This window comes from Saccopteryx bilineata, chromosome 2, assembly GCF_036850765.1.
Source record: "Saccopteryx bilineata isolate mSacBil1 chromosome 2, mSacBil1_pri_phased_curated, whole genome shotgun sequence".
In the NCBI taxonomy this organism is placed as follows: Eukaryota; Metazoa; Chordata; class Mammalia; order Chiroptera; family Emballonuridae; genus Saccopteryx; species Saccopteryx bilineata.
In genome coordinates this window covers 109,520,016-109,543,426 of record NC_089491.1, presented here as the reverse complement: position 1 = coordinate 109,543,426, position 23,411 = coordinate 109,520,016, and positions in this window count along the sequence as shown.

Here is a 23,411-nt window from a genome sequence, read left to right as displayed (position 1 = left end):
AAACTTGGGCAGTTTCTTATGACCTATAGATTTCACTTCTGGGTATATATCTGAAGAAACCCAAAACACTAATTTGAAAGACTATATGAGCCCCTATGTTCATTGTAACATTATTCACCATAGCCAAGTTATAGAAGCAACCCAAGTGCCCATTAGTAGACAAGTGGATAAAAAAGTTGTGGTACATACTGTATATAGTGAAATATTACCCATAAAAAGAACTTAATTTTACCATTTGCTATAGCACAAGTGGACCTTAATGGTATTACGCTAAGTGAAATAAATCATTCAGAGAAAGACAAATACCATATGATTTCACTTAGATGGGGAATTTAAATCACAACATAAACAAAACAGAAATAGACTCATAGATACAGAGGAACAGACTGATAGTTGCCAGAGGAGAGGGGAGTTGAGGGACTGGATGGAAAAGGTGAAGGGATTGAGAAATACAGATTGGCAGTTATAAAATAGCCATAGGGATGTAAAGTACAGCACAGAAAATGTAGTCAATAATGATATAATAACAATATATGGTGCCAGGTGGTACGGGACTAACAGGAGCAACAATTTATAAAGTATATTGACTAACCACTATGCTGTACACCTGAAACTAATATAAAATAATATTAATGTAAACTGTAATTGAAATAAATTTTAAAAATTAATACAATGTGAAAAAATATATATACTTTGGCAGTGTCTTATAAAAGGAAATTTCACTTACCATATAACCCAGCCATCCTACTTTCAGATATTTACCCAAAAGAAAACTTATGTCTACTCAGTGATTTGTACAAGAATATTTGTTAAGTTTTACTTATAATATCCACTAACTGTAAACAAGACAAATGTCCATCATCTGGTTAAACAAATATGGCAAGTCTATAAAAATGGAACAAATTGCTTATTCACAAGAATAAGGATGAATGTTAAAAATATTATATTGCCTGGCCTGCAGGGGTGCAGTGAGTAAAGCGTTGACCTGGAATGCTAAGGTTGCCATTTCGAAACCCTGGGTTTGTCCAGTCAAGGCACATATGGAAACTGATGCTTCCTGCTCCTCCCCCTTCTCTCTCTCTCCTCTCTAAAATAAATAAAATCTTTTAAAAAAAGTATTAGGTTCAGTAAAAGAAGCCTAAAACAAAAATTATATACTGCCTAATCTCACTTATACAAAATTCCACAAAAGGGATTTTAATAATAATCATCATTGTTGTATTGGGTGTGTTGAGGGGATTTACTGCAAAAGGACTTGATGTAACTTTTGGGGACGGTGGAAATATTCTTTATCGTGAGTGCAGTGGTAAGTTATATGAATATATAGATTTGTCTCAAAATTTCCAGTATACGTAAAATTGATCTGTTTTACTGTGTGTTTAGTATACTTCAGTTAAGTTGATTGTAATATTACAGAAATGAATGATAATAAAAATTGTACTTAGAAAAATCTGTAGTATTCAGCAAAACCCATACCTTGTGAATACCTTAAAGCATTTAATATTTATTTATTGATTGATTGATTGACTAATTTTATTAGGAAGAGCAAGGGGGAGAAGAAATAGTTGATTCACTCTAGCTGTTCATTGGTTGTTTATCATATATGCCGTGACCAGAGAAGCCCAGGGATTCAAACCGGAGACCTCAGCATTCCAGAGCAGCACTCTAACTACTGTGCCACCACAGGCCAGGTTTAAAGCATTTAATATTAATAGGAGAAAGCTAGGCAGCGTCAAAATGAATGAGTTTAACATGCACCTAAAAAAAAATGTTAGAAATTACTATGAAATATACCCGAAAGAAGTGGAACAGTAGAGATAATAAAAGAAAAACAAAAATCACAATACAAAAACAAACATATGAAAAAGACATTAAAACAGCTAAAAACTAAACATAGGCAAACATGGCAAGATAAACCAGGTTTTCCATAATGAACTTGTTGGCACTTATTACACTATTAAATTTATTAAAATTATCAGATAAGTAACCAAACAAAAATGTGCCAAGGACTGACAATAATGGATATGTCCAATGAACAGGACTTATTGTTCATCTGCCTTCATGCTTTTCCTTAACAAACTCAAATAATAATTATAACCTAACATTACTTTTTAGCTATGTGTATATTTCAAGATGATATTATATATTTGAGTTTTCTACGTTGAACTGTCCAGTTAAATTTTCTAGAGAATATCTTTTTAAGGAAATATTAAAATTATTAATCATACTAAATTTTAAAACTTTCATTGAATTTTTGAAAAATAAAAATGAAACATGATGTATATTTGTATACAACTGAAAATAAGTAATGTGAATGTGTATGTGATTATAAATAGGTACTGTCTAGAAAGTGCCTTGTAGCACATATGCATACATAAATAGACATCTATGTGTTATATTTTATGTGCTATATATCTTATGATATATTATATATAAATGTACATATGTATTTTTATACCTTCAATGCTCAGAATAATAGTAGTAAATAAATTTTAAAAAACTGACTGATGTGAGTACTCATTTCTACCACTATAGAAAAATATGGCATATTCAGGCTTTGTACAGTTTATGAGAATATATAGACTAAAATATTAATAAGGTAAATTCACTGGAGAACATCAGTGTTAGCTCATTAGTTTTTTTTTTAATGTATGTGATTACAAAACCAAAAACCTAATGTTATTGCATCTTTTATTCTTTGAGAAATGTAATTAAACCCCTTCTTTTATTGTCAGACATTTATTGACAGTTTCATAAGAGCTGAGAAGAGCCAAAAGAAAAACCACAATAACAACAAAAAATGAACTTCATAGGCCAATACTAGTTGGCACTTCTTTTATAGAAATATTGCTCTAGAACTTTTTTGGTTATCAATTAGTCATGGAATAGCAGATGACTAAATAGAACTGTCTTCATACTTAAAATTACAATTTTGTCCTCATTTTTTAAATGAAAATCAGTTTCCTCTCTCATTTAGCCTTTTCTTAAAAATGCATCTGCATGAATTTCCATTGGAATAGTCACTTAAGTATTCAGATTCTGACAATAAGAATACCAAATGAGATGTTATGCAAAACTGTGGAAACAAATCCATCAACAATATTCTAGTGACTCAAGGTTAAGAGACATTCATTCCTTGCTCACTTATCAGATCAAGGTGTGAATCCTGTACTTGGGGAAGCTCTTCTTGAAGTCCTAATTATGAAACCCAGGAACATCCATCTAATGTTCTACTATACTGTAAATTCTCATTATTATTTGCATTCAGCCATTGGAGAGGGGAAAAGTGGAGTTGGCCTATCCATCTTTTTAATCCTTTTTCAGATATAGCACATAACACTTCCGCTGTATCCTGTTGGCTAGAACCCAACTATGTGTTCATACCTAACTGTATGAAAGGCTAAGACATGTAGTCAATTTGTGTGCCCAGGAAGAAGAGCAAATAGACTTTAGTAAACTGCAATCTCTAATATAATTAATTCTATGTTATATTTGTATTAACATATGAACGCTGTTACCTAAGATAGTAGAGTTCTTAAGGTTAAAAATAGATAGCATGGTGTAATAATGTGACAAATTAACAGTCATTTTACTTGGCTCCTATGCTGTCTCCACCTTTAACAACTGAGCAAATCAAATCATTAAGGTTCAGTAAAACTCCATTTTGAGGAGTTTTGCAATTGGATTATCTCTAAGATTAGCTACAGCTCAAAAATGCTATAATTATACTTTGACAGTTTCTGATGAATTGAGTATAACTTAATGTATGAAATTCCAGCAAATTAAAAGGTGAAGAACACTTTCCGAGATGAATATTAGGGTTTATACAGATGACTTTTATTACATATCAGAGTTAAGCTATTCTTTTTCTAATAATTAAAGCAGAAGTCAGTAGCTATATTCCATACCAGTTGATTTTAGTTATGGTCTTTAAAAAGTACATATTTTTTCACTATTACATCCTAAAACCATTATATCTGGCACATTGTAGATATTCAATAAATGTTAGCTGAATCAATAAATGGATGACATGAATGAAAATGAAATTTAACTCAATCTGAATTGGTGACAAAAATATTTCTTACTCTATAGATTTTTATGGTTAATTGAAAAAATAAATAAAATATACATAAGAAAAGAGTACTGTAACACTTAACACTTAAATGCAATGCTCTTTTTTTTTAGAGCATGTTGTAAATGAAATTTTAATTGGTCTAATAATTAAACTAACTCTAGTAAAAATCTAAAATTGTAATTCTACAACGGGGACTGGTAAGTGCATAGATGTTATGCAGATCATATGAAAAAGACTGCTTTTTCCATAGCAATTTATATACCAGGATTGATATTCTGGAAGGAATTTCCTAAGGGAAAGAACTGGAGAAGGAATGTAATAAAGAAAATATGAATGGATTTAGATTCTGAAGCTGGCAGAAAGCTTCACAACACTGTGGTACAATGAACAGATTTGGTCCTTTCATATTGTTGAATACAACTATCACCCTGCTCCTCCACCAATTTAGAAGAGAATTTTCATTTCTCTAGGACTTATGGGAGAGATCTACTTATATTTATAGGTAAATGCCACATTTTCTTTTATCCATTTATTTGTCAGTGGTTTTATGTTGTTTCCATATCTTACTCATTATAAATAATGGTACAGTGAACATGAGAGTACAAATATTTTTTTCAAGTTAGTATTTTTTGAATAATATCCAGAAGTGAGAGTAATGGATCATATGATAGTTCTATTTTTAATTTTTTGAGAAAATGCCATACTGTTTTCCATAGTGGTTGCGCCAATTTACTACATTTCCAACAATGCATATGGCTCCTTTTCTCCACATTTTCACCAGTACTTGTTATTTCTTGTCTTTCTGATGAATATATATGATTTGCAAATATCTTCTCCTGTTCAGTAGATTGCCTTTTTCTTTGTTGAGGATTTTCTCTACTGTGCAGAAGCTTTTTAGTTTGATGAAGTCCCACTCATTTATTTTTACTTCGGGGCTTTTGCTTTAGTGTCAAATGCAAAAAGTCATCACCAAGACCTATCTCATGGAGATTACTTTATATGTTTCCTTCCAAGACTTTCCTGGTGTTAGGTCTTATGTTCAGGTCTTTAATTCATTTTGAATTAATTTTTGTGTATGGTGTAAGATAGCGGTCCAGTTTCATTCTTTTGCATGTGGGTTTCCAATTTCACCCGCACAATTTATTTAAGAAACTGTCATTTCCCGAATGTATATTCCTGGTTGCTTTGTCATAAATTAATTGACCATATATTGAAGGGTTTATTTCTGGGCTCTCTATTCTAATCCATTGCTCTATGTGTCTGTTTTTATGCCAATGCCATACTGTTTTTATTATTATGACTTTGTATGTAGTTTGAAAACTGGGAGTGTGATGCCATAAACATTGTTTTTCTTTCTTTGGATTGCTTTTGCTATTTGGGTTTTTTATAGTTCCATCTTCAACAAATATTTATCAAGTATTTTCATGGGTAAAGCATAGCTCTAATTCACTGTATATGCTAGAAAGATAAAGACACATAGCACCTGCCCTCATGAAATGTATAATTCCCAATAATAAACCCCACATTTACAATACTGGGTTGAGTGAAAGAAGTAGATAGTTTGGCATTCACTAATTATAGAAAAGCAAAACAGTAGAAAAGGAAAATTAATGTAAAGAAAAGATTAGTTACATATAAAAAATAAGTGAGGTATTGGTGAGTTTACATCCTCTTTCCTCTTCCTTTTAGTGTCTAAGATGGTATGGAAATAGTAGAAAACAATATTACAGATGTAAAAATAGAAACTAATTTGGAAGGGGTATATTGTGAACTTTATTTATTTATTCTGAAAATACTTATTTAGTTCTTGTTATGAGCACAACATACAAAGGTAATATAACCTCTAGACAAGAAATAAATAATTATAATATGGTACAATAGAACTATAAAAAGTATCACAGTGCTATAAAGAATATATAAGGGTCACTTAATACAAATGAACATACTTCTTGATTTAGGAGAACCTGCACTTGTAAGAAAAAATTTCCAGGAGTTCATTGTCTAAAACAGAATGGTACAAAATAGGGGCTATATTTTGACTAATGATTCAAACCTGGCAGCTTACTGTGTGACCTTGGCCACATGACATCAATTCTCTGATCCTCAATTGCCTCATACATGTCAAGGGTTGTTGGAAAAATTTAAAATATAGGCAAAGGGTCTGGTGCATATGAGATCTTATGTAAATGGAAATTAATGTTAAGGTTATTTATGAAGTCTTAAATTCAGTAAGATTACTCAAGGATGGTCCAGAGAAATAAAAGCACAAATAGCATAGGCTAGGATAGTGGAATGACTTTATAGTCGGTCTCCAGGTAACAGTTCAGAAGCTGGTAGGAAGTGTACTGAGTAGTAAACAGATTAGTGGAGAATGACTCCAGAGAGGTAAAGTGGTAGATAATGAAGGATTTGTGTCATGTACAAAGAAATGATACATAATCAGATTATTGTTACAGAAAAATATTTGGTGGCCACTGGAGGGTAAATTGGAGTGGAGTAATATTGCAGTTAGAGAGATCAAATGCAAAGCACAAGGATAGGTAATATTGATTAGTAAATAAAGAGATGCCTATTTTTAAATCCAGGGGAGAAATTACGAGGCTTGAAATGGTGGAAGCAGAGGTAATGAGTGAACAATGGATTTGGGACAACTTTGGGGGTATAACTGATAAGAATATGTGACCAAATGGATGGAGAATATGAGAGACAGAGAAGGGTCTGATGATTCTCAGGCTTCTGATTGATGCATCTAGGTGGATTTGAGGCAGCACAGCACTAGATGCAGGGCATGGTATCTGGAGAAAAGGCTATTTGGGTCAAATCCTGGCTTCATTCTGTAACTGACATAACTTAAGTAGCAACTCCACTTACTAGGACTATGCCTGGGTGGAATAGGGGACATTTGAAGCTCAGTGAAGTAGATATGTATTCCTAGAGTAAAACTTTTTATAATATATTAAAAAGCTTGAGGTCAAAATCTAAACAATGTGTGTGATTAATGGTTTGGCTGCTGCACTGCCCAATGCAGTAGCCACAAGTTATATTGGCTATTCATGCGTAAATTAAAGTTTAAAAATTTAAATCTTTAGTCACATGTATTTTAAGTGCTCAGTAGTTCCACATGTCCAGTGGCCATCATATCAGACAATAATTGTGTAATATATTTTCATTATCACAGCAAGATCAATTGGAAAGTACTGAACTCCTTCAAAGACTTAGAAGGAGCTAGATTATTTTTAAGAGACTGTTGGGGGGAAAAGGATATTTCTGTATCTTTTAGAGTAGGCCTAATGTGCAGAAATGTTTTTGTTCTATGTGAATGATTAATAAAAACTTCTTCTTACTGAAGAAAATCTTAATCCAGGGCACCAGTTCACCTGGTATTTGTATATCATTCAGTCTCATTCTAGTCACCTGACTGTTTATCTTATGGCCTACTAAACAAAGTTGTCATTTGATAGTAAGGAACAATCTTCATCACTTCATCATCACAGTTCTCCACTCAATCAGGGCTGACATAGCTCTATCACATATAAGAATCCAATTTTTCAGTAACAACTCTCTCCTCCATCCCCAATTCGATAATATACCACAAGGGGTGCAGCTAACTAAACACCTGGTTTTAAGCTTATGGCATTGGACACCATCCATTAAGGAGAAGGAATGGAAGAGACATATAGTCTATTTTAGATTTTTTTTAAACATTTTTTTTTTAATTTTTATTTGTTTATTCATTTTATAGAAGAGAGAGAGAGAGAGAAAGAGAAGGAGGAAGGAGCAGGAAGCATCACCTCCCATATGTGCCTTGACCAGGCAAACTCAGGGTTTTGAACCGGCAACCTCAGTGTTCCAGGTCGACGCTTGATCCACTGCGCCACCAAAGGTCAGGCCAGATTTTTTTTTCTGCTCATAATTTTGTGGCAGAACATATAATCATGGATTTTCTAAATGTCTTGTCCACCTTCCTGGTATGATATCATTGCTTTAAAGGAAACATGCCATGGAAAAAGAAAAATTCAAAACTGTGACTTGTTGGTCTGATCAGTTTACTGATGATGAAAAAGGAGCTGGTATTATACAATGGTTAAATTTCTGTTAAATTTAATCTATCCAGCACAAAGAGTCAAATAAATTTTAAGTTTGGATACTATTTTATACCTAGAGACATGGTAAATGGTCTCTCTATATAAATATGTAGTCTTTGTCTCCCAGCTAGAACTCATGTGGCCGGTACCCTAGTGTAGAATTTGACATGGTGTCTGCCCTTAGGAAACCAAATGATTCACTTAAAAAAATCTTAACTGGAAAACAATATCTGCACCAATTAAAAACTGATAGAGCTACTTGCATATTTGGGGTTCTTTGTAGATAAAAAGTTAGTAAATAATCCCAAACTGAAGATTACAGGGTTTCTATGGACCTGTTTTAAAGAATCCTGGGTTTAATGTCCCTATTCCAAGAATCCTAACCCTCTTTGTGCTACTCTACATATTCTCTCTTTCATACTTACTTACTTTGATATTATATAAAATATATTTATTTATGTGTAATGTTTATTATACATCACCTCATGCTTGCATGTAAGTGACTCAAGGACAAAGATATTTGTTTTGTTCATAAATGTATTCCACTGTATCGAACAGCGCCTGGAATATATCAGTTATGTAACAAATATAAATTGAGTGAACTGAAGCCTGAAAGGAACCAGAGACTCCTCTAGTATCACCTGTTCAGTGACAAAAGATAATAGAGGACTATTACAAGTAGAATGACCATATGACTCAGATCCCAAAAGAATATTCTGAGACATCCTTCCAAGTTGAAACAACCAAACAAAGCAAACATAATCAAGGTTCTGGCTAAAGGCAAAAGTAATAATGAACTGGCAATAGAGTTCAAAGTCATAAATACAACTATGGCTTCATGACTGAAGGGGACTATGCCTAAAGAAAAAGAGGATAATTGTTTGTGCTTGATTTTTTTCTTTTGTTCTCTCTTTCTTCCTCTAGCATTTATAGATCATTTTTATTGAGATGGGATAATAATAGACTTAAAGAAATAAAAGTTGTCACCTTGAAGTCTTAGGCTTAGACACCAGAGTCTTGCAGCTGTGGGCAAAAATTAATAAGATTTTGGATTGTTTGCTTTTGTTGAGAAAATTAGATATGTTTGCAGTTTTAAGGTTGATTTTGTTATTACAGTGGAATGTTATTTTTAGAAATATAGTATAGGTAGAATGATGTCTGAGGAAATCAAAGGCATCCAAAAGAGTATCTGTATAACCATTTTATGATTTGGATACTGTTAACCTTGAACTCTCTTTCCACTAATAAAAGAGGAAATAACATATAGAATATTTGTTCCATTTCTCACTATGCATACTGAAGAAAATGATATCTAATGGCAGCAAAGGTATATGCAAGTGTTAAAAGCTCAGCCTTGAATATTGTATCTGAAATAAATGATATAAAGGCAATATTAATGCCTTTATATATCATTTAAAAATGCCTTTTAAATAATATAAAGATTGTTGAGTTATTACAGTTAACTGTAACTATGTCCAGACAAAGATATACACTGGCTATTAATCTTATTATTTAGGAAGAACATAGGTCTTTCTATGTGCCAAGTTCAGGCCTAAGTGTTTTACAAATATTAACTCATTTAAAAACGTTTATTATTCATTGATGCTCTTGGCAAATATTCTGGATTCATAGTAGGGTTGCATTTCCTGATGTCCTTTTGTTGGTGTAATCAAGTGATCAGTTTTGGCCAGTGAGCTGTCAATACAAGTCATGTATGTCATTTTTAGTCCTACTGACTAGTTGCCAAGATGATAGCCTTTGGTCCTTTTGTTATGGCCATTGTCAATACTCCAGAGAATGACTCCTCCTTCAGCCTGGATATATAAGTAAGGATATCAATAACATAGAGCTATTATTCAACCAATCCATAATGAACATGTACCATGTGCATTAAATGAATCTATATTTTAAAGAGAATGAGATTTGGGGAGTTGTTTGTTACCAGACCACAGGTATCTCTAGTTCAATAATACAAACCCTTATGAAGAAGGTATGTTATTCCCATTTACAAAGGATTCTGAGCCACAGAGAAGTTAAGTAACTTACACAAGGCCACATAGTAGAAACAGAAATTCCAGGATTCAAAACCACTTAATTTGTCTTCACAGTTCACATTCATAACTGATAGGCTGTGCTGCCACTATTGACAGTCATTTATAAAGGATTTCTGTCTTCTCTAATTTTTGCACTTCCAGACTTGCCTTGTTCCTATGTGTTTTCTAAGATTCTCCATTAAGTACTCATTATTAGTGTGGGTCCTCCAGTAAAATAGCCAGAATTGTTTTGGTGCTTATAACTAAGAACCCTGAAAGAAACAAATATAAATGCATACATAATTGTTTATCTTAAAAGCAATAAGTATTTCCTAAGGCAGTTTAGGCAAGAGAATTACCTGATCCAATTGTGTTAAAATGTCAAATATTTTTATTTATTTTGTTTTATAAAATTAGAAGTATATTTTATAAATTATAAACATATTAAAACAAATGGATTAAAATAGAAATATTTGTAGAATATTTTTAATTAAATTGATCAATGAATCTCAGAAACTTAACTATTAGAAAATATAATAAAGTCATATTGTATTCTCATTATGATGCTAACCTTAAATAAATCTCAACTCAGATACAACACATTTTTCCCCATCCTTAGCAATGACTTCTATAATGGATAGCCAAGAAATATATTCTGAAAATCCCACAGAGTTATTTTTCTAAAATATTGGTTTTAAAATGTTTTCAAAAATTCTAGTTAAACATTTGGAAATCCATTTTAAAGGTAGCAAAAGAAGCTCTGAAAAAACTAAGCCTGGATTTAATGTTTAATAAAACTGCCCATTGCTTTTCAATTTAGTAGTTGAAAAATATTTAAACAGTAAATTGAAAATTTTTATACCTATTATTGAAAAGTAGTATTGGACTCCAGGATGTCTAAAATAATAATATGTGATCAGGCAGAGGTCTGAGAACATTCTTATTTACAATGACTCAAACTCAATACCTATCACCTAGAAGTGAGACAATACATTTTGCCAACTTGGTCTTACATTGTTTCTGTAGTTTCTAGACTCGAGTCAAATTTTAAAAATCAAAAAACAAAGCAAAATGATCATATCACATATTACACTTGAGAACTGCAGAAGAGTTTTTTTTATTGTTTATATATTGAGCTCTTTCTTAAGAATATTGGACTACACCTGAGCAGGTGGTGGCGCAGTGGATAGAGCGTTGAACTGGGATACGGAAGGACCTAGGTTCGAGACCCTGAGGTCGCCAGCTTGAGCGCAGGCTCATTTAGTTTGAGCAAAAAGCTCACCAGCTTGGACCCAAGGTCCCCCTGGCTTGAGCTAGGGGTTACTCAGTCTGCTGAAGGCCCACAGTCAAGGCACATATGAGAAAGCAATCAATGAACAACTAAGGTGTCTCAAAGCACAATGAAAAACTAATAATTGATGCTTCTCATCTCTCTGTTCCTGTCTGTCTGTCCCTGTCTATCCCTCTCTCTGACTCTGTCTCTGTTAAAAAAAACAAAAAAGAATATTGGGCTACCTATTATAACACAAAACCAACTATAATTTTTAGTTTTTAGGGTTCATAAGATTAAAAACAACTAATAGAATGCAAGAAAGGTAATTTTATAGGCTGTATAAAAGATAAAGGTCATTTCACTTTTTTGTTCCCCTTTTTTATTAAAGAGTTGGGTGTATTCATTTATATGTATGTGTTTGTTGTGATTTGCTATCATGGGTAATTTTTTCCCCATAATCCCAATTGTAAGGAATTCTATGTGAACAGAGAATATTAATAAATTTAGGGCCATTCTTTCTAAGTAAGGTTTGTCAGAAGGTCAATTCATTCTTTTCTGTGAAAATACATATGCACATCCTATCATTTGTTTTTTATATTGTAGATCTTGCTGCATGACCCTGTTGTCTCAATCTACTTGGAAGTTTGTTCCTTCATTAAAGGTCGAATAAGATTGCTAAGCAAGGACCTTTGCCTAGTAAATTCTGTTGGAAATAAAATCCAGGGATGCTGTGAATAAATCTTTGTCTTTAACATTACTTAATCATGCTATACATTTTTATCAGAACCTCTCTCCAGTGGTGGAGTATAATGGTCTAGAATTTGACTGTTTAAGCAAAACTGTAGGCTACAAACTACCTCAGTTTGCCCCAGCATGAGACAACCCTGACAGCTTAGATGCCCAGAACCATTTAGACCTTGAAGGTGTCAACTAACAGGCAGAGACATAAAAGTCACCATGGAACAGTTAGGTACTGTCTGGATCGTACATTTCACAGATAAAATGTAAAGTATAAAATTGTCATGGCCTGACTCATAGAAGCAGAGCCTCCTCAAATTTGGAGGCCCGAAACAATGAATTGAAAGTATCTATTTAGAATCCAGGTAAAAAGTATATGAAATATAAGGATTAGGATGATTTCAACATTTGTGTACAATATTTCTCCAATCATGAATATGAAAGAACTAGGCTTGTCTTGTTTGTGTTCTGAATGACTCTTCTCTTATTAACCTCATTATCTGTCTAAATATTCACTTGTGATTGTTATTTGGACACGAATGTAGCAATGAAAATAATGAGCATTAATTCCAAAATAAGTTTATCTCTGAAGTCTGTCTACTGAACATTCTGCTAATCCCAACATGAGGGAAAATATGATTTATCACTGTAGTATTTATTTACCTGAAAGAACAGGAAGATCTAAACATATGGTTCAAAATCACAATTAGATGGTTCCTTGCAGAGAGCTCAGTAATCCATGATAATTTGATACAAACTGACATTTGGTTAAACCTGTGACAAGGAAAAAAGCAAATTTCCTTTGGAAAATGAGTGAATAGCTCCTAGGATCCTGAAATGGGGAAAATAGGAAGTCCAGGCTAAAATGTAAGGCTTTCTGGCTGAATATGAGCTCACAAGTCCCTTAGCACTTTCCCTCCTCTGCGTTTTCAGCAAGCCCAATCTTTATAATAACCACTTAGATCCCTTTCTCTTTGCCTTGTGCACCTGTTTATTTATTTTTATTTTTTGAAAACTCCCCAGGGACTGCACACATTTTTCTTAACAGGTAATTTTTCAATGAGATGTCATTTTGGCTTTGTGAGTATCCTTAGTGGCATGTACCAAATGACTCATTTCATTTGTGATCAGAGCCAAATTCAAATTTAATTTTCAGGAGAAGACAAGTTAATGTTTAACCTATTGTGCCACCTGGCATCCTAAATTAAATTTCCTGAACTGTTTTCACCGGGGACAGAATCAGGTATATTATTTTGGTGAAGGCATTTTCAGCGATCAGCTGTGACTCCAATCATTTTTATAGTTATATGATTACCCATTTGTTATCATTAATAACTAATAAATATCCTGGATTTTTTATTTTGAAACAGACAATTAGGTTATTTAGTTAATGGTACTGTAATAGCTTATACTCTGAACATTAAGGAAATGTTAAAGCCTCTTACTTGAACTTCCATTACAAATTGTATCCTGGATATTGTGCCCCATGCATTCATACTATCACAGTGAAAGGTTGATTGGAAATTCAAACCCAAGCCAATTTAATTTCAAAGCTCATATTCTCTCTACTACGTAATGGTAGAGTTACAGATGTTTTGTAAATTTTTATGAAAAGCATGAATAGTATAAAATTAAATATAGAAAGAAGTTTTAGACCACTTCAAAATGGTATTTAGACACAAAGCCCTAATATTTTATTTATATTTACACACACACACACACACACACACACACACACACATATCTCTAAATATTTAAGACTGAAAAAGGCTCTGTATATACCAAGTTCTGAGTTATTAAGGTCTAAGTCTTTCCAATGTATTCTGGTATGTCACCAAAATACTATAATTATAATATGTGTTTCTGCAACTCACCAGTTTACATTCTAGCAGCAACGTGCCCATTTATGTCCAAATATTCAAGATCGCTCTACATATCTGACTAATCCCAGAATGAGCCACTTTAAATACAAAACAATACCGTTTATGCTGCTTTGTTTCAAAAATATAAATTTATGAATGAAGTAATATTTTCTCCCATTTTCTTGTTTCAGAAAGTTATTTTCTTTCTTATTCTACATCAGAAGTTTTGAAAGTATAGTTTTGATAAGTACAAACTCTTATCAAACAGGGCTTCAAATTTCAGGTCCACTACCTATTAGCTGGCTAACTTAAGGAAGTAATGTGACCTCTCTGGGCTATATTTATATAATGGAAATAATAATAATGACCATATTTAAGTAATTTTGAGAATTGTACAAATTAATTTTTGTAAAGCTCTTTAAATAGTACTACACAGTGAATACTCAAAAACATTGTGTACTGTTATTAATTATTAAAGTCTTCCTATATACAGTACCTTAGCATGATAGCTGATCTTTCTAATACTACTGTACTTTATTCCTGCTTTCCTTCCTGTTAGCGTCATTTCTTCTGAACACAGGTAAAAAATAATAATTGCAAAGTATTTAGAAACCAAGAAAATACATGATTTGTCCACCCAAGCATGTGGACTAAAATACTTTTTCTTCTGTCATTTTTTCCCTTTATTTTTTTATTTTTATTTATTTATTCTTTTACAGAGACAGAGAGAGAGCCAGAGAGAGGGATAGATAGGGACAGACAGACAGGAATGGAGAGAGATGAAAAGCATCAATCATCAGTTTTTTGTTGCGACACCTTAGTTGTTCATTGATTGCTTTTCATATGTGCCTTGACCGTGGGCCTTCAGCAGACTGAGTAACCCCTTGCTGGAGCCAGTGACCTTGGGCTCAAGCTGGTGACCTTGGGGTCTCGAACCTGGGTCCTCCACATCCCAGTCCAATGCTTTATACACTGCGCCACCGCCTGGTCAGGCATTTTTTTTCCTTTAGGTATACATCTATATAGACTGCTATGGTCATATTGCATATTTAATCTAGGTCTTGCTTTATTCACATAATGTTACAGAAAAAAATCTCTTTACTTCAAAACAGACATCATTTTAATGATTTAAGTTATAAATATTTACTAGGTTATACAACAACTTTCTTATTGTGGATCATTCAGTTTACTTTCATCTCTCTTTTTTTATTTTTTCATCATTATAGCTAATGCTATGATTCATTCTTTCACCAAGTAAGAGTTTTGTTTGGCCAGAGGATACAGTATGAAACAATAGAGGCAGAATCTCTTTGTAGAGCTAATGTTCTAGCTGGGGAAGGAGCAATAAACAGATAACCTCTACATACATATAAAGAAATGACATGTGCTATATAACACTAAGGCAAGTTATGGGTATAAAAGGTGATAGGAAAGATTTTTTTTTGGAAAGCTGGATTTGGGAAGCCTTTCTGAGGAAGAGATATTTCAATAGAGACCAGAATGAAATGATGATTAAATCATAAAATTTTAGTGCACAGAATTTATTGCAAATATTTCTGAATATTTGTATGTTTATAAATGGATGAAAATCAGTAAATGCAAAAAAACCTAAATAATTTCATGGCATATTCTAAAGTGACTCCCCAGCAAGCATTTAGCATTGAAAAGTAATATACCATAGTAACAATAGTAAAATAAGCTAATTTGATTCAGTAGATAATGTGAGGAGTTCGAAGTATCACTTAGACAGTTACATTATTATTCATGCCAGTTTTTGTGTCTGTGAAGTCATAGATCTGAACACCTACTTTGATTTGATATTTACCAGAAAATCCCTCTTCATCTATTTTTAAAAGAAAATATGATCAACATCTATGGGTATGATTTGAACAGGCCTCTTTGAGTTCAAATTATTGGAATCAGCATACCTATGTATTTTATACTTTTAAAACAACTCAAAATCACCTTTGCAATCCCAGTAGATAGAAACCTGTTATATTTAGCCATATGAAACCTGCAAAGGATTCCTGATACTTCGAGTGCATGACAGAAGTTGCCTTTACTTAGTTTACATAATTACTTACAGTCAGCCTTCCTGCAGAAGTTCCCGCATTCAGCACTACGGCCCTTTGATCATAATATAGTAGGACAAATGTCAGGAAATACATTCCCATAAAGTGAAATATCTTGTTCTTTAACCTAGAAATGACTATAAACATTACCATCATGGAAATTTTACTTATATGCATATTTTCAGCTCCTGTAAGAAGAACACTGAATGACAATTAGGTAGTAGTGGTACTTTTAATTGAGGACAAGATCAAACCTTACTTATCAGATTCTCACATAGTGTAAGCTAATCATTTGAGTCTATTTGCTACAGTAAAATCATGACATAATGACCTCAAAGCATTTTGAGGGTTGTTCAATTTCCTTTGACTAAAAGAAAAAGGAAATGGATTTTGAGGAGTTATCTTGGTGAGAAAAAAATTATGCAATATTTATATATCTGTTCTTTTATTATATATTTATATATTTAGAGGAAAACCAGCATTTTTCTTTAATTTTCTTTTTTTATTACATAGCATAGGTATAATATAGCATAAGTATAATGCAATATAGGCTTCTATTTCACACAGATTGGAAGTTGCAGAATTTTAAAAACCTAAACAAAGAATTAGGTACTTGTACAAGACTCAAATTGGAGACACATTAAATTCAAGAGCATAAATAGTGAGTAAAGAAAAGAAGAACAGCAAAATGAAAACAGACCTAGAAATTTTAGGGGAGAATGACATTAAGAATAGGAAAATATGGGTAAAATCTACCATGAGAAAGAAAAAGCTAGTAATGAAAGAGACATAAAGCCTGGGTAGAAATAAAGACACAAAAGGGAAAGGAAGAGCAAGTGTCACAGAGGATTATGTCAGGACTCAAAAAAAAAAAAAGAAAAAAGAAAAAGGAAAAGAAAAAAGGAAAGATGAGTGATATCAGAAAGGGCAGAGAAATAGTAATAGTATATATAAAGTAATAGTAATAGTATATATAAAATAGTATATATAAAGAGGCAAAAGAAATAAATCTTAAGTCAAGATTTTTTTTATTTTTTACAGAGACAGAGAGTCAGAGAGAGGGATAGATAGGGACAGACAGATGGGAACGGAGAGAGATAAGAAGCATCAATCATCAGTTTTTCATTGCGACACCTTAGTTGTTCATTGATTGCTTTCTCATATGTGCCTTGACCGTGGGCCTTCAGCAGACCGAGTAACCCCTTGCTCAAACCAGCGACCTTGGGCTCAAGCTGGTGAACTTTTGCTCAAACAAGATTAGCCTGTGCTCAAGCTGGTGACCTCGGTGTCTCAAACCTGGGTCTTCCGCATCTCAGTCTGTAGCTCTATCCACTGCGCCACCGCCTGGTCCGGCTTAAATCGATTCTTATAACTGAAAGTTACACAATCCCACTACAATGATGTTGAAATTAATTAATTAAGAAGAAAATATCTCATAAGGATATACAGGTGTCTCAGAGAAGCAGCCATGGAAGTTTGACTGTCTTTCCAAAGACTAGCACTAGGTGCTGGAAAGCTGACAGTGTCAGAATGTAGTGTTTACTCACATCTTCCCTTTTAGCCGACTGGCTTCTGGTTGGAAGTCTGGTTTCCTTACAGTTGCTAGTTTTTCATCTACTTAGTACAGTCCATATGAGAGACTGAGTAGAATTTCTGAATTTCAGTCACTAATTATCAAAAGACTTTATGTGATCCAGTTGGATAAAGGATTCATCCATGACAATAGGTTTAATCAGCTTTCACCAAAAAGTGATCATGGAGATGAGTCTTCCACCTATGTATTGTGGGACAGTTCTTAGGGAAGGAAGTCATGGAATAAGTAGAAAATTTCAAAGATACCAACTCCTTAGAAGTCAAGACTTATTTAATGAGAGTAATGAGAGAAGAATACCTGTAGGTTAGTAAAGTAAAAAAGATTGTTAAAGGGAAAAAAAGAGGGGTGAGGGAGAATGTAGTAGAGTAAATAATATGTTAAAAAGAAATGTACCCAGTTTCAACCATCATGCTTCATATTGACATTTGCACTTGTAAAAACCCTATAGCACCACAAAAAATGGTTTCTAGACTTACATTTTTAGGGAGAATGAAATATTTGCTCATAATTCATATAAACTTAATCCTCTACAAGGGACATCCCTTGGGTCAAAGACTTGAGATTGTCTCTGTGGATGTAAAGAACAATTAACACAAGATCTACCATCTTAACAGATTTTTACAGGTACAATACAGTACTATTAACTACTAGCATAATGTTGTACATCTATTCTCTAGAACATCTGTATCTTGAATGATTAAAACAATATGCCCCTGATTAGCAATGCCCAATTCTTCCTCCTGGCAACCACTATTCTACTCTCTGCTTTTATGAGTTTGACTATTTTAAATACCTCATACAAATGGAATCATGCTGTTTTTGTCCTTCCGTAATGGGTTCATTTCATTTAGCATAATGTCCTCAAGGATTATCCATGGTTTACATATGGTAGGATTTTAAGGCTAAATAACATTACACTGTATGTATTCATGCCATGTTTTCTTATCTATTCATACTTGCTGGACATTTAGGTTGTTTCATATGTTGCCTCTTACAAGTAGTGCTACAGGCTCCAGTCTGTTAGCTCAGATGGTAAAAGGTGTCATCCTGAAATGCCGAGGTAGACACATGGTCAGGGCACATATAAGAAGCAACCAATGAATGCACAATTAGGTACAACAATAAAAATAAATAAATAAATGCTTCCCTCCTTCTCTTTCTCTCCCTTCTTTGTCTCTCTAAAATCAATCAATATCGATAGTGTTATAATGAACATGGGAGTGTTAATATCTTTTTAAGATCCTGATATTAATTTTTTAGAATAATACTCAGAGGTGTAATTGCTGCATCATATGGTAGTTTTATTTTTAAGTTTTTCATAAAGGCTACCCCACTTGAATCCCTATCAACAGCGTAGAAGAGCTCAAATATCTCCACATCCTCACCAATATTTGTTCTTTTTTTTTTTTGTGACAGAGACAGAGAGAGACAGACAGACAGGAAGAGAGAGAGAGATAAGAAGCATCAATTCTTTGTTGCGGCACCTTAGTTGTTCATTGCTTGCTCTCATATGTGCCTTGACCCAGAGACTCCAGCAGACTGAATGACCCCTTGCTCAAAGCTAGTGATCTTGGACTCAAGCTGGTGAGCCTTGCTCAAACCAGATGAGCCTGAGCTCAAGCTGGCCGACCTCGGGGTCTCGAACCTGGGTCCTCTGCATACCAGTCCGATGCTCTATTCACTGTGCCCTCGCCTGGTCAGTGTTCTTTTTTCTTTTTGATAGTAGATGTTCTCATGGATATGAGGTAGTATCTAATCATTATTTTGATTTACATTTTCTTGATAATTAGTGATGTTGAAATCTTTTTCATATACCTGTTGATCATTTATATGTCTTCTTTGGAGAAGTGTTTATTAAGTCCTTAATATATATATATATATATTTTTTTTTGATAGAGATAGAGGGAGAGTCAGAGAGAAGAACAGATAGGGACAGATGAACAGGAAAGAAGAGAGATGAGAAGCATCAGCTCTTAGTAGCCGCACATTAGTTGTTCATTGATTGCTTTCTCATATGTGCCTTCACTGGGGGGAGGCTACAGCAGAGCAAGTGACCCTTCATGCAAGCCAGTGACCTTGGGTTCAAGCCAGCACCCTTTGAGCTCAAGCCAGCAACAATGGGGTCATATCTATGATCTCATGTTCAAGCCAGCAACCCCAAGCTAAAGCCAGGTGAGCCCGTGCTCAGGCCGCAACCTAGGGGCTTTAAACCTGGGTCCTGTTAATAATAGCCAATCTAACAGGTGTGAGGTGGTATCTCATTGCAGTTTTGATTTGCATTTCTCTAATAACTAATGAAGATGAACATCTTTTCATATATCTGTTGGCCATTTGTATTTCTTCCTGAGAGAAGTGTCTGTTCATGTCCTCTTCCCATTTTTTTATTGGATTGTTTGTTTGTTGTTAAGTTTTATGAGTTCTTTGTATATTTTGGATATTAGACCCTTATCTTAGCTGTTGTTTGAAAATATCATTTCCCATTTAGTTGGCTGTCTGATTTATTGATGTCACCCTAGTAAAATTAATTTAAAATGATAGATAGATAGATAGATAGATAGATAGATAGATACAAACCCTGGGTCCTCTGCATCCCAGCCCAATAGTCTATCTGTTGTGCCACTGCCTAGTCAGGCTGTCCTTAACCTACTTCTTAAATCAGGTTTTTAGGAATGATTTTGCTATTGAGCTGTAGGAGGTCATTATATTTTTTGGAAATTAACCCCTTATCACATACACAGTTTGCGTATATTTTCTCCTTTTCTATGGGTGGTCTTTTATTTTATTAATTGTTTCATTTTGAAAAGCTTTTCAGTTTGATGAAGTCCCATTTCTTTATTTTGCTCTTGTTGCCTATACCTTTGAGTGAGTGGAAACCCGAATCCTTTTTGTATGTTTCTTTTGTATCCTTCAACTATATTAAATGCATTTATTATTTCTAGGATTTTTTTTTTGTGAAGTCTACCTAGCATTTTATTATGTAAAATTGTAATCTGCAAACAGAAACAATTTTACTTCTTTTTACCCACTTTGGATGCTTTTTATTTTTTCTTCTTACCTAATTGCTCTGGATAGGACTTCTAGTACCATGTCCAATAGAAGTGTCTGAAGTGTTACACTTACTTTGTTCCAGGTTTTAGAAGAAAATCTTTATTTTCACCACTGAGTATAATATTTAATATGGGTTTTTTATAGATGGCCTTTAATATATTGAAGTAATATCCTACTATCTGCAGTTTGTTGAGAGTTTTTTTTGTTTGTTTGTTTGTTTGTTTTGTATTTTTCTGAAGCTGGAAACGGGGAGAGACAGTCAGACAGACTCCCGCATGTGCCCGACTGGGATCCACCCAGCACGCCCACCAGGGGGCGATGCTCTGCCCCTCCGGGGCGTCGCTTTGTTGCGACTAGAACCACTCCAGCGCCTGGGGCAGAGGCCAAGGAGCCATCCCCAGCACCCGGGCCCTCTTTGCTCCAATGGAGCCTCGCTGCAGGAGGGGAAGAGAGAGACAGAAAGGAAGGAGAGGGGAAGGGGTGGAGAAGCAGATGGGCGCTTCTCCTGTGTGCCCTGGCCGGGAATCAAACCCGGGACTTCTGCACGCCAGGCCAACGCTCTACCACTGAGCCAACCGGCCAGGGCCTGTTGAGAGTTTTTATGATGAGAGTGTTGCATTTTATTTAATGCTTTTCTGCATCTATAGGGATGACCTTGTAAATTTTATCCTTCATTCTATTGTTATGGTATATCACATTAATCAATATTTATATGTAGAACCATCCCTGAATTTTGCATATGGTACAATTGTATCTCTTGTGTCCTTTTATTTTGTGTATAGTGATAGTATCCTTTGCATCCCATGCTCCTGGTGTCCATTGTTCATGGTGTATGAAACTTTTAACGGTCTATTAAATTTGAATTGGTGCAATTTTGTTAAGAATTATTGCCAGTGTATTTATTAGACAGATTAGCCTGTAGTTTCTTTTCTTGTGGTGACTTTATCTGGCTTTGGTAATATGGGTTTGAAAGTTTTCTGCCTTCTTCAAATTTTTTGAAAAGTTTAAAAAGGATTAGCATTAATTCTTTTATAAATGGCTGTTCAAGATACGTTGTTTAATTTTCACATGTATTTGAATTTATTTTTTCTAGTATTAACTTCTAGTTTTATTCCTGTATTTGAAGACAAGTACTACATGTGATTTTAATCTTAAATTTGATAAGACTTGTAAAAGTGGAGTTATCTAGACTTTGGCTTTTCTTGTTGGGAGGATTTTAATAACTGATTCATTCTCCTTACTGTTTAAAGATCTTTTCACACTTTCTATTTCTTCATGATAAGTTTTTTGTACATTGTATTTTTCTAAAAATCTATTTATTCTAAGTTATACAATTTATTGGGCTTTTATTTTCATAGTAGTATATAACCCTTTTTACTTCTGTGATTTTATTGAATGTCTCACATTTAATTTCTGATTTTTTTGAGTATTTTTTTTTATTTATTGAATAGTCTAGATAAATTTTGTCAGTTTTATTTTTCTTTTCAAAAAATCAGCTCAGTTTCATTGGTATTTTTCTACTTTTTTTTAGTCTATCTTTTTATTCCTGCTCTGATCTTAATATTTCCTTCTTTCTTCTAATTTGAGCTGTGTTTGTTTTGTTTTTCTAGTTCTTTAAGGTGTAGAGTTTGAAGGTTTATTTAATTTTTTAATTTTTTTTCTTTCTCTTTTTAATATTTATTATTTAAAGCCTCCCTCTACTACTCCTTTTGCTGTACCTCATAAATTTTAGTATGTTGTGATTTTACTTTCATTTCCTCAAGGTATTTTCTAATATCCCTTTTGATTTAATTCTTTGAGCCATTGGCTGTGTAAAATACTTTTAAATTTTCACATATATTTGAACTTATTTCTTCTGATATTAACTTCTAGTTTCATTCCTGTGTTTGAAAAAAGTACTTGATATGATTTTCATCTTTTTAAATTTGATGAGACTTGTGACACAGCATGTGATGTATCTTGCAGAATGTACCATGTGTACTTGAAAAGATTGTTGCTCCACTGCTTTTGAATGGAATCTGTTAATTGATGTATAGTGTTCAAATCTGCTATTTCTCTATTAATTTTTTTTGTGATTTTTCTATTCATTCTTGAAAATGCAGTGTTGAATTTTACTGTTTACTGTATTGCCCTGTATTTCTTTCTTTAATTCTGTCAATGTTTGCTTTACATACAGGGTTGCAAATGTAAATTTACAGTTGTTCACATGTAAAATACAATAATGAATAAATAATAATTCAAGAATAAATTCTATATTTTGTGTACTCACAACTGTGAATCTACTTTTGCCAACCCTGATTTTAGGTGCTCTGATGTTGGGCACATTATATTTGTAATTGTTATATCATCCTGTTTAATGTTACTATTTTACATACTTCTTTATTTCTTATGACGATTTTGACTATAAGTCTGTTTTATGTAATATAAGTGCAGCCACTCCTGGCTCTCTTTTAGTTACCATTTACATGGCGTAGTTTTCTACCCTCTGACTTTCAGTCTATGTGTATTCATAAATCTATAGTGTAGCATAATTTTGGATCTTTAGCTCCTCTATGTACTTTGATTGGAGAGTTTAATCCATTTATGTTTAAACTAATCATTCATAGGAAAGCAAAGCAAATTAAAGTTGCT